Source organism: Salmo salar, chromosome 12, assembly GCF_965601325.2.
Source record: "Salmo salar chromosome 12, fSalSal1, whole genome shotgun sequence".
Classification (NCBI taxonomy): domain Eukaryota; kingdom Metazoa; phylum Chordata; class Actinopteri; order Salmoniformes; family Salmonidae; genus Salmo; species Salmo salar.
In genome coordinates this window covers 65492193-65504461 of record NC_138302.1, presented here as the reverse complement: position 1 = coordinate 65504461, position 12269 = coordinate 65492193, and the positions used below count along the sequence as shown (strand labels likewise).

The following is a 12269-nucleotide window of genomic DNA, read 5'->3' as shown; positions in this document are numbered from 1 at the left end:
TTTTTCCTGTACAAAACCAATATCGAGAGCAAAGCCCTTTGGGTAATCATCACCACTGGCTCAGCTGCAATGGGTCGCGAACCCAAAACCTTTTCAATTAAATCTTGCTGTCGCTGCCTCTAGTGGAGGCAAGAAGAAGTGTGTAAAGTGGCTTTGGTTAACTTACTTCTTGCAACAATTAGAGGCAGTGTCGGGGCAAAGCTGAAATTGTGGGCCCAAAACCTCTATTGCTGAGTTTATTCTCCCCAACACTACTTCTGACACAGCGTATGCTACTGCCACCTTTTTTCTGTTTCTACCTAGTTGCAAGATAATGTTCACCTGTCTGCTGAAACATCAAACATTTTGAAGAGGAAATGAGTTTGATGCAGTCCATCTTTGGTCTTGGCACTATCTTCTCTTTCACATATATAGCAGTCTCACATGAGACTACCAAAAATTGCCAGGGATGACTATATTTCAAGTCGCCCCAAGCGGGGTATTGGGTTAAGTTTTCAACCAGCAATAATCACGCCTCAGATGGACTTCATAGGCTATGATATCGCCACTGCAAAAGAATGTCAAATTACAGCTACTCAAACTGTTTGCAGTGTCTTGCACAGCTTCTCCGTTAACGGTATTATTGTGTTTTTACATCGGAATGTCTAGAAGTTCGCCCCCTACTTAACACTTTGGTGGATTCTTGATCACATGTAATTCATGGCAAGGTGGGGTACTTATACAATAGATGTTACTTTTTTCCAGTAGTAAAAAAAACTATATCGAGAGCAAAGCATTTTGGGTAATCTGCAGCACTGGCTCAGCTGCAATGGGTCACAAACCCAAAACCTTTTCAACTCAACCTAGTGGAGGCAAGAAAAAGTGTATAACCTGGCTTTGGGTACCTTACTTCTTGCAAGAATTAGAGGCAGTGTGAGGGCAAAGCTGAAAGTGTGGGCCCAAACCCCCCTGTTGCTGAGTCTATTCTCCCCAAGACTACTTCTGACTATATTTCAAGTCATTCCAAGCAGGGTTTTGGGATAAGTTTTCAACCAGCAATAATCACTCCTCAGCTGGACCTCACAGGTTATGATATCGCCTCTGCGAAAGAATATCAGGATACAGCTACTCAAACTGTTTGCAGTATCTCGCACAGCTTTCAGCAAACTGTATTATTTTTTTGTTACATTGGTATGTCTAGCAGTTAGCCCCTACCTAACACTTTGGTGGATTCTTGATTGCATGTAATTAATGGCAAGGTGGGGTCCTTGTTCAATAGATGTTACCTTTTTTCCTGTACAAAACCAATATCGAGAGCAAAGCCCTTTGGGTAATCATCACCACTGGCTCAGCTGCAATGGGTCGCGAACCCAAAACCTTTTCAATTAAATCTTGCTGTCGCTGCCTCTAGTGGAGGCAAGAAGAAGTGTGTAAAGTGGCTTTGGTTAACTTACTTCTTGCAACAATTAGAGGCAGTGTCGGGGCAAAGCTGAAATTGTGGGCCCAAACCCTCTATTGCTGAGTTTATTCTCCCCAACACTACTTCTGACACAGCGTATGCTACTGCCACCTTTTTTCTGTTTCTACCTAGTTGCAAGATAATGTTCAGCTGTCTGCTGAAACATCAAACATTTTGAAGAGGAAATTAGTTTGATGCAGTCCATCTTTGGTCTTGGCACTATCTTCTCTTTCACATATACAGCAGTCTCACATAAGACTATCAAAAATTGCCAGGTAAGACTATATTTCAAGTCGCCCCAAGCGGGGTATTGGGTTAAGTTTTCAACCAGCAATAATCAGGCCTCAGATGGACTTCATAGGCTATGATATCACCACTGCAAAAGAATGTCAAATTAAAGCTACTCAAACTGTTTGCAGTGTCATGCACAGCTTCTCCGTTAACGGTATTATTGTGTTTTTACATCGGAATGTCTAGAAGTTCGCCCCCTACTTAACACTTTGGTGGATTCTTGATCACATGTAATTCATGGCAAGGTGGGGTACTTATACAATAGATGTTACTTTTTTCCAGTAGTAAAAAAATATATATCGAGAGCAAAGCATTTTGGGTAATCTGCAGCACTGGCTCAGCTGCAATGGGTCACAAACCCAAAACCTTTTCAACTCAACCTAGTGGAGGCAAGAAAAAGTGTAGAACCTGGCTTTGGGTACCTTACTTCTTGCAAGAATTAGAGGCAGTGTGAGGGCAAAGCTGAAAGTGTGGGCCCGAACCCCCCTGTTGCTGAGTCTATTCTCCCCAAGACTACTTCTGACTATATTTCAAGTCATTCCAAGCAGGGTTTTGGGATAAGTTTTCAACCAGCAATAATCACTCCTCAGCTGGACCTCACAGGTTATGATATCGCGTCTGCAAAAGAATATCAGGATACAGCTACTCAAACTGTTTGCAGTATCCTGCACAGCTTTCAGCAAACTGTATTATTTTTTGTTACATTGGTATGTCTAGCAGTTAGCCCCTACCTAACACTTTGGTGGATTCTTGATTGCATGTAATTAATGGCAAGGTGGGGTCCTTGTTCCATAGATGTTACCTTTTTTCCTGTACAAAACCAATATCGAGAGCAAAGCACTTTGGGTAATCAGCACCACTGGCTCAGCTGCAATGGGTCGCGAACCCAAAACCCTTTCAATTAAATCTTGCTGTCGCTGCCTCTAGTGGAGGCAAGAAGAAGTGTGTAAAGTGGCTTTGGTTAACTTACTTCTTGCAACAATTAGAGGCAGTGTCGGGGCAAAGCTGAAATTGTGGGCCCAAACCCTCTATTGCTGAGTTTATTCTCCCCAACACCACTTCTGACACAGCGTATGCTACTGCCACCTTTTTTCTGTTTCTACCTAGTTGCAAGATAATGTTCAGCTGTCTGCTGAAACATCAAACATTTTGAAGAGGAAATTAGTTTGATGCAGTCCATCTTTGGTCTTGGCACTATCTTCTCTTTCACATATATAGCAGTCTCACATAAGACTATCAAAAATTGCCAGGGAAAACTATATTTCAAGTCGCCCCAAGCGTGGTATTGGGTTAAGTTTTCAACCAGCAATAATCACGCCTCAGATGGACTTCATAGGCTATGATATCGCCACTGCAAAAGAATGTCACATTAAAGCTACTCAAACTGTTTGCAGTGTCATGCACAGCTTCTCCGTTAACGGTATTATTGTGTTTTTACATCGGAATGTCTAGAAGTTCGCCCCCTACTTAACACTTTGGTGGATTCTTGATCACATGTAATTCATGGCAAGGTGGGGTACTTATACAATAGATGTTACTTTTTTCCAGTAGTAAAAAAAACTATATCGAGAGCAAAGCATTTTGGGTAATCTGCAGCACTGGCTCAGCTGCAATGGGTCACAAACCCAAAACCTTTTCAACTCAACCTAGTGTAGGCAAGAAAAAGTGTAGAACCTGGCTTTGGGTACCTTACTTCTTGCAAGAATTAGAGGCAGTGTGAGGGCAAAGCTGAAAGTGTGGGCCCGAACCCCCCTGTTGCTGAGTCTATTCTCCCCAAGACTACTTCTGACTATATTTCAAGTCATTCCAAGCAGGGTTTTGGGATAAGTTTTCAACCAGCAATAATCACTCCTCAGCTGGACCTCACAGGTTATGATATCGCGTCTGCAAAAGAATATCAGGATACAGCTACTCAAACTGTTTGCAGTATCCTGCACAGCTTTCAGCAAACTGTATTATTTTTTGTTACATTGGTATGTCTAGCAGTTAGCCCCTACCTAACACTTTGGTGGATTCTTGATTGCATGTAATTAATGGCAAGGTGGGGTCCTTGTTCCATAGATGTTACCTTTTTTCCTGTACAAAACCAATATCGAGAGCAAAGCACTTTGGGTAATCAGCACCACTGGCTCAGCTGCAATGGGTCGCGAACCCAAAACCCTTTCAATTAAATCTTGCTGTCGCTGCCTCTAGTGGAGGCAAGAAGAAGTGTGTAAAGTGGCTTTGGTTAACTTACTTCTTGCAACAATTAGAGGCAGTGTCGGGGCAAAGCTGAAATTGTGGGCCCAAACCCTCTATTGCTGAGTTTATTCTCCCCAACACCACTTCTGACACAGCGTATGCTACTGCCACCTTTTTTCTGTTTCTACCTAGTTGCAAGATAATGTTCAGCTGTCTGCTGAAACATCAAACATTTTGAAGAGGAAATTAGTTTGATGCAGTCCATCTTTGGTCTTGGCACTATCTTCTCTTTCACATATATAGCAGTCTCACATAAGACTATCAAAAATTGCCAGGGAAGACTATATTTCAAGTCGCCCCAAGCGTGGTATTGGGTTAAGTTTTCAACCAGCAATAATCACGCCTCAGATGGACTTCATAGGCTATGATATCGCCACTGCAAAAGAATGTCACATTAAAGCTACTCAAACTGTTTGCAGTGTCATGCACAGCTTCTCCGTTAACGGTATTATTGTGTTTTTACATCGGAATGTCTAGAAGTTCGCCCCCTACTTAACACTTTGGTGGATTCTTGATCACATGTAATTCATGGCAAGGTGGGGTACTTATACAATAGATGTTACTTTTTTCCAGTAGTAAAAAAAACTATATCGAGAGCAAAGCATTTTGGGTAATCTGCAGCACTGGCTCAGCTGCAATGGGTCACAAACCCAAAACCTTTTCAACTCAACCTAGTGGAGGCAAGAAAAAGTGTAGAACCTGGCTTTGGGTACCTTACTTCTTGCAAGAATTAGAGGCAGTGTGAGGGCAAAGCTGAAAGTGTGGGCCCGAACCCCCCTGTTGCTGAGTCTATTCTCCCCAAGACTACTTCTGACTATATTTCAAGTCATTCCAAGCAGGGTTTTGGGATAAGTTTTCAACCAGCAATAATCACTCCTCAGCTGGACCTCACAGGTTATGATATCGCGTCTGCAAAAGAATATCAGGATACAGCTACTCAAACTGTTTGCAGTATCCTGCACAGCTTTCAGCAAACTGTATTATTTTTTGTTACATTGGTATGTCTAGCAGTTAGCCCCTACCTAACACTTTGGTGGATTCTTGATTGCATGTAATTAATGGCAAGGTGGGGTCCTTGTTCCATAGATGTTACCTTTTTTCCTGTACAAAACCAATATCGAGAGCAAAGCACTTTGGGTAATCAGCACCACTGGCTCAGCTGCAATGGGTCGCGAACCCAAAACCCTTTCAATTAAATCTTGCTGTCGCTGCCTCTAGTGGAGGCAAGAAGAAGTGTGTAAAGTGGCTTTGGTTAACTTACTTCTTGCAACAATTAGAGGCAGTGTCGGGGCAAAGCTGAAATTGTGGGCCCAAACCCTCTATTGCTGAGTTTATTCTCCCCAACACCACTTCTGACACAGCGTATGCTACTGCCACCTTTTTTCTGTTTCTACCTAGTTGCAAGATAATGTTCAGCTGTCTGCTGAAACATCAAACATTTTGAAGAGGAAATTAGTTTGATGCAGTCCATCTTTGGTCTTGGCACTATCTTCTCTTTCACATATATAGCAGTCTCACATAAGACTATCAAAAATTGCCAGGGAAGACTATATTTCAAGTCGCCTCAAGCGTGGTATTGGGTTAAGTTTTCAACCAGCAATAATCAGGCCTGAGATGGACTTCATAGGCTATGATATCACCACTGCAAAAGAATTTGAAATTAAAGCTACTCAAACTGTTTGCAGTGTCATGCACAGCTTCTCCGTTAACGGTATTATTGTGTTTTTACATCGGAATGTCTAGAAGTTCGCCCCCTACTTAACACTTTGGTGGATTCTTGATCACATGTAATTCATGGCAAGGTGGGGTACTTATACAATAGATGTTACTTTTTCCAGTAGTAAAAAAAACTATATCGAGAGCAAAGCATTTTGGGTAATCTGCAGCACTGGCTCAGCTGCAATGGGTCACAAACCCAAAACCTTTTCAACTCAACCTAGTGTAGGCAAGAAAAAGTGTAGAACCTGGCTTTGGGTACCTTACTTCTTGCAAGAATTAGAGGCAGTGTGAGGGCAAAGCTGAAAGTGTGGGCCCGAACCCCCCTGTTGCTGAGTCTATTCTCCCCAAGACTACTTCTGACTATATTTCAAGTCATTCCAAGCAGGGTTTTGGGATAAGTTTTCAACCAGCAATAATCACTCCTCAGCTGGACCTCACAGGTTATGATATCGCCTCTGCGAAAGAATATCAGGATACAGCTACTCAAACTGTTTGCAGTATCCTGCACAGCTTTCAGCAAACTGTATTATTTTTTGTTACATTGGTATGTCTAGCAGTTAGCCCCTACCTAACACTTTGGTGGATTCTTGATTGCATGTAATTAATGGCAAGGTGGGGTCCTTGTTCCATAGATGTTACCTTTTTTCCTGTACAAAACCAATATCGAGAGCAAAGCCCTTTGGGTAATCATCACCACTGGCTCAGCTGCAATGGGTCGCGAACCCAAAACCTTTTCAATTAAATCTTGCTGTCGCTGCCTCTAGTGGAGGCAAGAAGAAGTGTGTAAAGTGGCTTTGGTTAACTTACTTCTTGCAACAATTAGAGGCAGTGTCGGGGCAAAGCTGAAATTGTGGGCCCAAACCCTCTATTGCTGAGTTTATTCTCCCCAACACTACTTCTGACACAGCGTATGCTACTGCCACCTTTTTTCTGTTTCTACCTAGTTGCAAGATAATGTTCAGCTGTCTGCTGAAACATCAAACATTTTGAAGAGGAAATTAGTTTGATGCAGTCCATCTTTGGTCTTGGCACTATCTTCTCTTTCACATATATAGCAGTCTCACATAAGACTATCAAAAATTGCCAGGGAAGACTATATTTCAAGTCGCCCCAAGCGTGGTATTGGGTTAAGTTTTCAACCAGCAATAATCACGCCTCAGATGGACTTCATAGGCTATGATATCGCCACTGCAAAAGAATGTCACATTTAAGCTACTCAAACTGTTTGCAGTGTCATGCACAGCTTCTCCGTTAACGGTATTATTGTGTTTTTACATCGGAATGTCTAGAAGTTCGCCCCCTACTTAACACTTTGGTGGATTCTTGATCACATGTAATTCATGGCAAGGTGGGGTACTTATACAATAGATGTTACTTTTTTCCAGTAGTAAAAAAAACTATATCGAGAGCAAAGCATTTTGGGTAATCTGCAGCACTGGCTCAGCTGCAATGGGTCACAAACCCAAAACCTTTTCAACTCAACCTAGTGGAGGCAAGAAAAAGTGTATAACCTGGCTTTGGGTACCTTACTTCTTGCAAGAATTAGAGGCAGTGTGAGGGCAAAGCTGAAAGTGTGGGCCCAAACCCCCCTGTTGCTGAGTCTATTCTCCCCAAGACTACTTCTGACTATATTTCAAGTCATTCCAAGCAGGGTTTTGGGATAAGTTTTCAACCAGCAATAATCACTCCTCAGCTGGACCTCACAGGTTATGATATCGCCTCTGCGAAAGAATATCAGGATACAGCTACTCAAACTGTTTGCAGTATCTCGCACAGCTTTCAGCAAACTGTATTATTTTTTTGTTACATTGGTATGTCTAGCAGTTAGCCCCTACCTAACACTTTGGTGGATTCTTGATTGCATGTAATTAATGGCAAGGTGGGGTCCTTGTTCAATAGATGTTACCTTTTTTCCTGTACAAAACCAATATCGAGAGCAAAGCCCTTTGGGTAATCATCACCACTGGCTCAGCTGCAATGGGTCGCGAACCCAAAACCTTTTCAATTAAATCTTGCTGTCGCTGCCTCTAGTGGAGGCAAGAAGAAGTGTGTAAAGTGGCTTTGGTTAACTTACTTCTTGCAACAATTAGAGGCAGTGTCGGGGCAAAGCTGAAATTGTGGGCCCAAACCCTCTATTGCTGAGTTTATTCTCCCCAACACTACTTCTGACACAGCGTATGCTACTGCCACCTTTTTTCTGTTTCTACCTAGTTGCAAGATAATGTTCACCTGTCTGCTGAAACATGAAACATTTTGAAGTGGAAATGAGTTTGATGCAGTCCATCTTTGGTCTTGGCACTATCTTCTTTTTCACATATATAGCAGTCTCACATGAGATTATCAAATATTGCCAGGGATGACTATATTTGAAGTCGCCCCAAGCGGGGTATTGGGTTAAGTTTTCAACCAGCAATAATCACGCCTCAGATGGACTTCATAGGCTATGATATCGCCACTGCAAAAGAATGTCAAATTAAAGCTACTCAAACTGTTTGCAGTGTCTTGCACATCTTCTCCGTTAACGGTATTATTGTGTTTTTACATCGGAATGTCTAGAAGTTCGCCCCCTACTTAACACTTTGGTGGATTCTTGATCACATGTAATTCATGGCAAGGTGGGGTACTTATACAATAGATGTTACTTTTTTCCAGTAGTAAAAAAAACTATATCGAGAGCAAAGCATTTTGGGTAATCTGCAGCACTGGCTCAGCTGCAATGGGTCACAAACCCAAAACCTTTTCAACTCAACCTAGTGGAGGCAAGAAAAAGTGTATAACCTGGCTTTGGGTACCTTACTTCTTGCAAGAATTAGAGGCAGTGTGAGGGCAAAGCTGAAAGTGTGGGCCCAAACCCCCCTGTTGCTGAGTCTATTCTCCCCAAGACTACTTCTGACTATATTTCAAGTCATTCCAAGCAGGGTTTTGGGATAAGTTTTCAACCAGCAATAATCACTCCTCAGCTGGACGTCACAGGTTATGATATCGCCTCTGCGAAAGAATATCAGGATACAGCTACTCAAACTGTTTGCAGTATCTCGCACAGCTTTCAGCAAACTGTATTATTTTTTGTTACATTGGTATGTCTAGCACTTAGCCCCTACCTAACACTTTGGTGGATTCTTGATTGCATGTAATTAATGGCAAGGTGGGGTCCTTGTTCCATAGATGTTACCTTTTTTCCTGTACAAAACCAATATCGAGAGCAAAGCCCTTTGGGTAATCATCACCACTGGCTCAGCTGCAATGGGTCGCGAACCCAAAACCTTTTCAATTAAATCTTGCTGTCGCTGCCTCTAGTGGAGGCAAGAAGAAGTGTGTAAAGTGGCTTTGGTTAACTTACTTCTTGCAACAATTAGAGGCAGTGTCGGGGCAAAGCTGAAATTGTGGGCCCAAACCCTCTATTGCTGAGTTTATTCTCCCCAACACTACTTCTGACACAGCGTATGCTACTGCCACCTTTTTTCTTTTTCTACCTAGTTGCAAGAAAATGTTCACCTGTCTTCTGAAACATGAAACATTTTGAAGTGGAAATGAGTTTGACGCAGTCCATCTTTGGTCTTGGCACTATCTTCTTTTTCACATATATAGCAGTCTCACATGAGACTATCAAATATTGCCAGGGATGACTATATTTGAAGTCGCCCCAAGCGGGGTATTGGGTTAAGTTTTCAACCAGCAATAATCACGCCTCAGATGGACTTCATAGGCTATGATATCGCCACTGCAAAAGAATGTCAAATTAAAGCTACTCAAAGTGTTTGCAGTGTCTTGCACAGCTTCTCCGTTAATGGTATTATTGTGTTTTTACATCGGAATGTCTAGAAGTTCGCCCCCTACTTAACACTTTGGTGGATTCTTGATCACATGTAATTCATGGCAAGGTGGGGTACTTATACAATAGATGTTACTTTTTTCCAGTAGTAAAAAAAACTATATCGAGAGCAAAGCATTTTGGGTAATCTGCAGCACTGGCTCAGCTGCAATGGGTAACAAACCCAAAACCTTTTCAACTCAACCTAGTGGAGGCAAGAAAAAGTGTATAACCTGGCTTTGGGTACCTTACTTCTTGCAAGAATTAGAGGCAGTGTGAGGGCAAAGCTGAAAGTGTGGGCCCAAACCCCCCTGTTGCTGAGTCTATTCTCCCCAAGACTACTTCTGACTATATTTCAAGTCATTCCAAGCAGGGTTTTGGGATAAGTTTTCAACCAGCAATAATCACTCCTCAGCTGGACCTCACAGGTTATGATATCGCCTCTGCGAAAGAATATCAGGATACAGCTACTCAAACTGTTTGCAGTATCTCGCACAGCTTTCAGCAAACTGTATTATTTTTTTGTTACATTGGTATGTCTAGCAGTTAGCCCCTACCTAACACTTTGGTGGATTCTTGATTGCATGTAATTAATGGCAAGGTGGGGTCCTTGTTCAATAGATGTTACCTTTTTTCCTGTACAAAACCAATATCGAGAGCAAAGCCCTTTGGGTAATCATCACCACTGGCTCAGCTGCAATGGGTCGCGAACCCAAAACCTTTTCAATTAAATCTTGCTGTCGCTGCCTCTAGTGGAGGCAAGAAGAAGTGTGTAAAGTGGCTTTGGTTAACTTACTTCTTGCAACAATTAGAGGCAGTGTCGGGGCAAAGCTGAAATTGTGGGCCCAAACCCTCTATTGCTGAGTTTATTCTCCCCAACACTACTTCTGACACAGCGTATGCTACTGCCACCTTTTTTCTTTTTCTACCTAGTTGCAAGATAATGTTCACCTGTCTGCTGAAACATCAAACATTTTGAAGAGGAAATGAGTTTGATGCAGTCCATCTTTGGTCTTGGCACTATCTTCGCTTTCACATATATAGCAGTCTCACATGAGACTATCAAAAATTGCCATAGATGACTATATTTCAAGTCGCCCCAAGCGGGGTATTGGGTTAAGTTTTCAACCAGCAATAATCACGCCTCAGATAGACTTCATAGGCTATGATATAGCCACTGCAAAAGAATGTCAAATTAAAGCTACTCAAACTGTTTGCAGTGTCTTGCACAGCTTCTCCGTTAACGGTATTATTGTGTTTTTACATCGGAATGTCTAGAAGTTCGCCCCCTACTTAACACTTTGGTGGATTCTTGATCACATGTAATTCATGGCAAGGTGGGGTACTTATACAATAGATGTTACTTTTTTCCAGTAGTAAAAAAAACTATATCGAGAGCAAAGCATTTTGGGTAATCTGCAGCACTGGCTCAGCTGCAATGGGTCACAAACCCAAAACCTTTTCAACTCAACCTAGTGGAGGCAAGAAAAAGTGTATAACCTGGCTTTGGGTACCTTACTTCTTGCAAGAATTAGAGGCAGTGTGAGGGCAAAGCTGAAAGTGTGGGCCCAAACCCCCCTGTTGCTGAGTCTATTCTCCCCAAGACTACTTCTGACTATATTTCAAGTCATTCCAAGCAGGGTTTTGGGATAAGTTTTCAACCAGCAATAATCACTCCTCAGCTGGACCTCACAGGTTATGATATCGCCTCTGCGAAAGAATATCAGGATACAGCTACTCAAACTGTTTGCAGTATCTCGCACAGCTTTCAGCAAACTGTATTATTTTTTGTTACATTGGTATGTCTAGCAGTTAGCCCCTACCTAACACTTTGGTGGATTCTTGATTGCATGTAATTAATGGCAAGGTGGGGTCCTTGTTCCATAGATGTTACCTTTTTTCCTGTACAAAAGCAATATCGAGAGCAAAGCACTTTGGGTAATCAGCACCACTGGCTCAGCTGCAATGGGTCGCGAACCCAAAACCTTTTCAATTAAATCTTGCTGTCACTGCCTCTAGTGGAGGCAAGAAGAAGTGTGTAAAGTGGCTTTGGTTAACTTACTTCTTGCAACAATTAGAGGCAGTGTCGGGGCAAAGCTGAAATTGTGGGCCCAAACCCTCTATTGCTGAGTTTATTCTCCCCAACACTACTTCTGACACAGCGTATGCTACTGCCACCTTTTTTCTGTTTCTACCTAGTTGCAAGATAATGTTCACCTGTCTGCTGAAACATCAAACATTTTGAAGAGGAAATGAGTTTGATGCAGTCCATCTTTGGTCTTGGCACTATCTTCTCTTTCACATATATAGCAGTCTCACATGAGACTATCAAAAATTGCCAGGGATGACTATATTTCAAGTCGCCCCAAGCGGGGTATTGGGTTAAGTTTTCAACCAGCAATAATCACGCCTCAGATGGACTTCATAGGCTATGATATCGCCACTGCAAAAGAATGTCAAATTACAGCTACTCAAACTGTTTGCAGTGTCTTGCACAGCTTCTCCGTTAACGGTATTATTGTGTTTTTACATCGGAATGTCTAGAAGTTCGCCCCCTACTTAACACTTTGGTGGATTCTTGATCACATGTAATTCATGGCAAGGTGGGGTACTTATACAATAGATGTTACTTTTTTCCAGTAGTAAAAAAAACTATATCGAGAGCAAAGCATTTTGGGTAATCTGCAGCACTGGCTCAGCTGCAATGGGTCACAAACCCAAAACCTTTTCAACTCAACCTAGTGGAGGCAAGAAAAAGTGTATAACCTG

The 12269-nt window shown here is 42.2% G+C and overlaps 19 non-coding genes across 19 annotated transcripts; all 19 read right to left on the bottom strand.

Moving 5' to 3' along the window:
- Positions 1–417: 417 nt before the first annotated feature.
- LOC123725826 (U4 spliceosomal RNA) lies at positions 418–559 on the bottom strand. The gene has a single exon (XR_006758339.2). It is a non-coding gene; the product is annotated as a U4 spliceosomal RNA (small nuclear RNA).
- Positions 560–956: 397 nt separating this feature from the next.
- LOC145859634 (U4 spliceosomal RNA) lies at positions 957–1092 on the bottom strand. The gene has a single exon (XR_014379880.1). It is a non-coding gene; the product is annotated as a U4 spliceosomal RNA (small nuclear RNA).
- Positions 1093–1684: 592 nt separating this feature from the next.
- Positions 1685–1826, bottom strand: LOC145859606 (U4 spliceosomal RNA). The gene has a single exon (XR_014379853.1). It is a non-coding gene; the product is annotated as a U4 spliceosomal RNA (small nuclear RNA).
- A 397-nt stretch (positions 1827–2223) lies between these two features.
- Positions 2224–2359, bottom strand: LOC145859657 (U4 spliceosomal RNA). Its single transcript, XR_014379903.1, has one exon. It is a non-coding gene; the product is annotated as a U4 spliceosomal RNA (small nuclear RNA).
- Positions 2360–2950: 591 nt separating this feature from the next.
- LOC145859601 (U4 spliceosomal RNA) lies at positions 2951–3092 on the bottom strand. Its single transcript, XR_014379848.1, has one exon. It is a non-coding gene; the product is annotated as a U4 spliceosomal RNA (small nuclear RNA).
- A 397-nt stretch (positions 3093–3489) lies between these two features.
- Positions 3490–3625, bottom strand: LOC145859656 (U4 spliceosomal RNA). Its single transcript, XR_014379902.1, has one exon. It is a non-coding gene; the product is annotated as a U4 spliceosomal RNA (small nuclear RNA).
- Positions 3626–4216: 591 nt separating this feature from the next.
- Positions 4217–4358, bottom strand: LOC145859595 (U4 spliceosomal RNA). Its single transcript, XR_014379842.1, has one exon. It is a non-coding gene; the product is annotated as a U4 spliceosomal RNA (small nuclear RNA).
- A 397-nt stretch (positions 4359–4755) lies between these two features.
- LOC145859655 (U4 spliceosomal RNA) lies at positions 4756–4891 on the bottom strand. The gene has a single exon (XR_014379901.1). It is a non-coding gene; the product is annotated as a U4 spliceosomal RNA (small nuclear RNA).
- Positions 4892–5482: 591 nt separating this feature from the next.
- LOC145859616 (U4 spliceosomal RNA) lies at positions 5483–5624 on the bottom strand. Its single transcript, XR_014379863.1, has one exon. It is a non-coding gene; the product is annotated as a U4 spliceosomal RNA (small nuclear RNA).
- Positions 5625–6020: 396 nt separating this feature from the next.
- On the bottom strand, positions 6021–6156 carry LOC123725753 (U4 spliceosomal RNA). Its single transcript, XR_006758267.2, has one exon. It is a non-coding gene; the product is annotated as a U4 spliceosomal RNA (small nuclear RNA).
- Positions 6157–6747: 591 nt separating this feature from the next.
- Positions 6748–6889, bottom strand: LOC145859594 (U4 spliceosomal RNA). The gene has a single exon (XR_014379841.1). It is a non-coding gene; the product is annotated as a U4 spliceosomal RNA (small nuclear RNA).
- A 397-nt stretch (positions 6890–7286) lies between these two features.
- On the bottom strand, positions 7287–7422 carry LOC145859633 (U4 spliceosomal RNA). The gene has a single exon (XR_014379879.1). It is a non-coding gene; the product is annotated as a U4 spliceosomal RNA (small nuclear RNA).
- A 592-nt stretch (positions 7423–8014) lies between these two features.
- LOC145859599 (U4 spliceosomal RNA) lies at positions 8015–8156 on the bottom strand. Its single transcript, XR_014379846.1, has one exon. It is a non-coding gene; the product is annotated as a U4 spliceosomal RNA (small nuclear RNA).
- A 397-nt stretch (positions 8157–8553) lies between these two features.
- Positions 8554–8689, bottom strand: LOC145859651 (U4 spliceosomal RNA). The gene has a single exon (XR_014379897.1). It is a non-coding gene; the product is annotated as a U4 spliceosomal RNA (small nuclear RNA).
- A 591-nt stretch (positions 8690–9280) lies between these two features.
- LOC145859600 (U4 spliceosomal RNA) lies at positions 9281–9422 on the bottom strand. Its single transcript, XR_014379847.1, has one exon. It is a non-coding gene; the product is annotated as a U4 spliceosomal RNA (small nuclear RNA).
- Positions 9423–9819: 397 nt separating this feature from the next.
- Positions 9820–9955, bottom strand: LOC145859632 (U4 spliceosomal RNA). Its single transcript, XR_014379878.1, has one exon. It is a non-coding gene; the product is annotated as a U4 spliceosomal RNA (small nuclear RNA).
- A 592-nt stretch (positions 9956–10547) lies between these two features.
- On the bottom strand, positions 10548–10689 carry LOC145859596 (U4 spliceosomal RNA). Its single transcript, XR_014379843.1, has one exon. It is a non-coding gene; the product is annotated as a U4 spliceosomal RNA (small nuclear RNA).
- A 397-nt stretch (positions 10690–11086) lies between these two features.
- On the bottom strand, positions 11087–11222 carry LOC123725750 (U4 spliceosomal RNA). Its single transcript, XR_006758264.1, has one exon. It is a non-coding gene; the product is annotated as a U4 spliceosomal RNA (small nuclear RNA).
- A 591-nt stretch (positions 11223–11813) lies between these two features.
- On the bottom strand, positions 11814–11955 carry LOC145859670 (U4 spliceosomal RNA). The gene has a single exon (XR_014379912.1). It is a non-coding gene; the product is annotated as a U4 spliceosomal RNA (small nuclear RNA).
- Between the last annotated feature and the right edge of the window lie 314 nt (positions 11956–12269).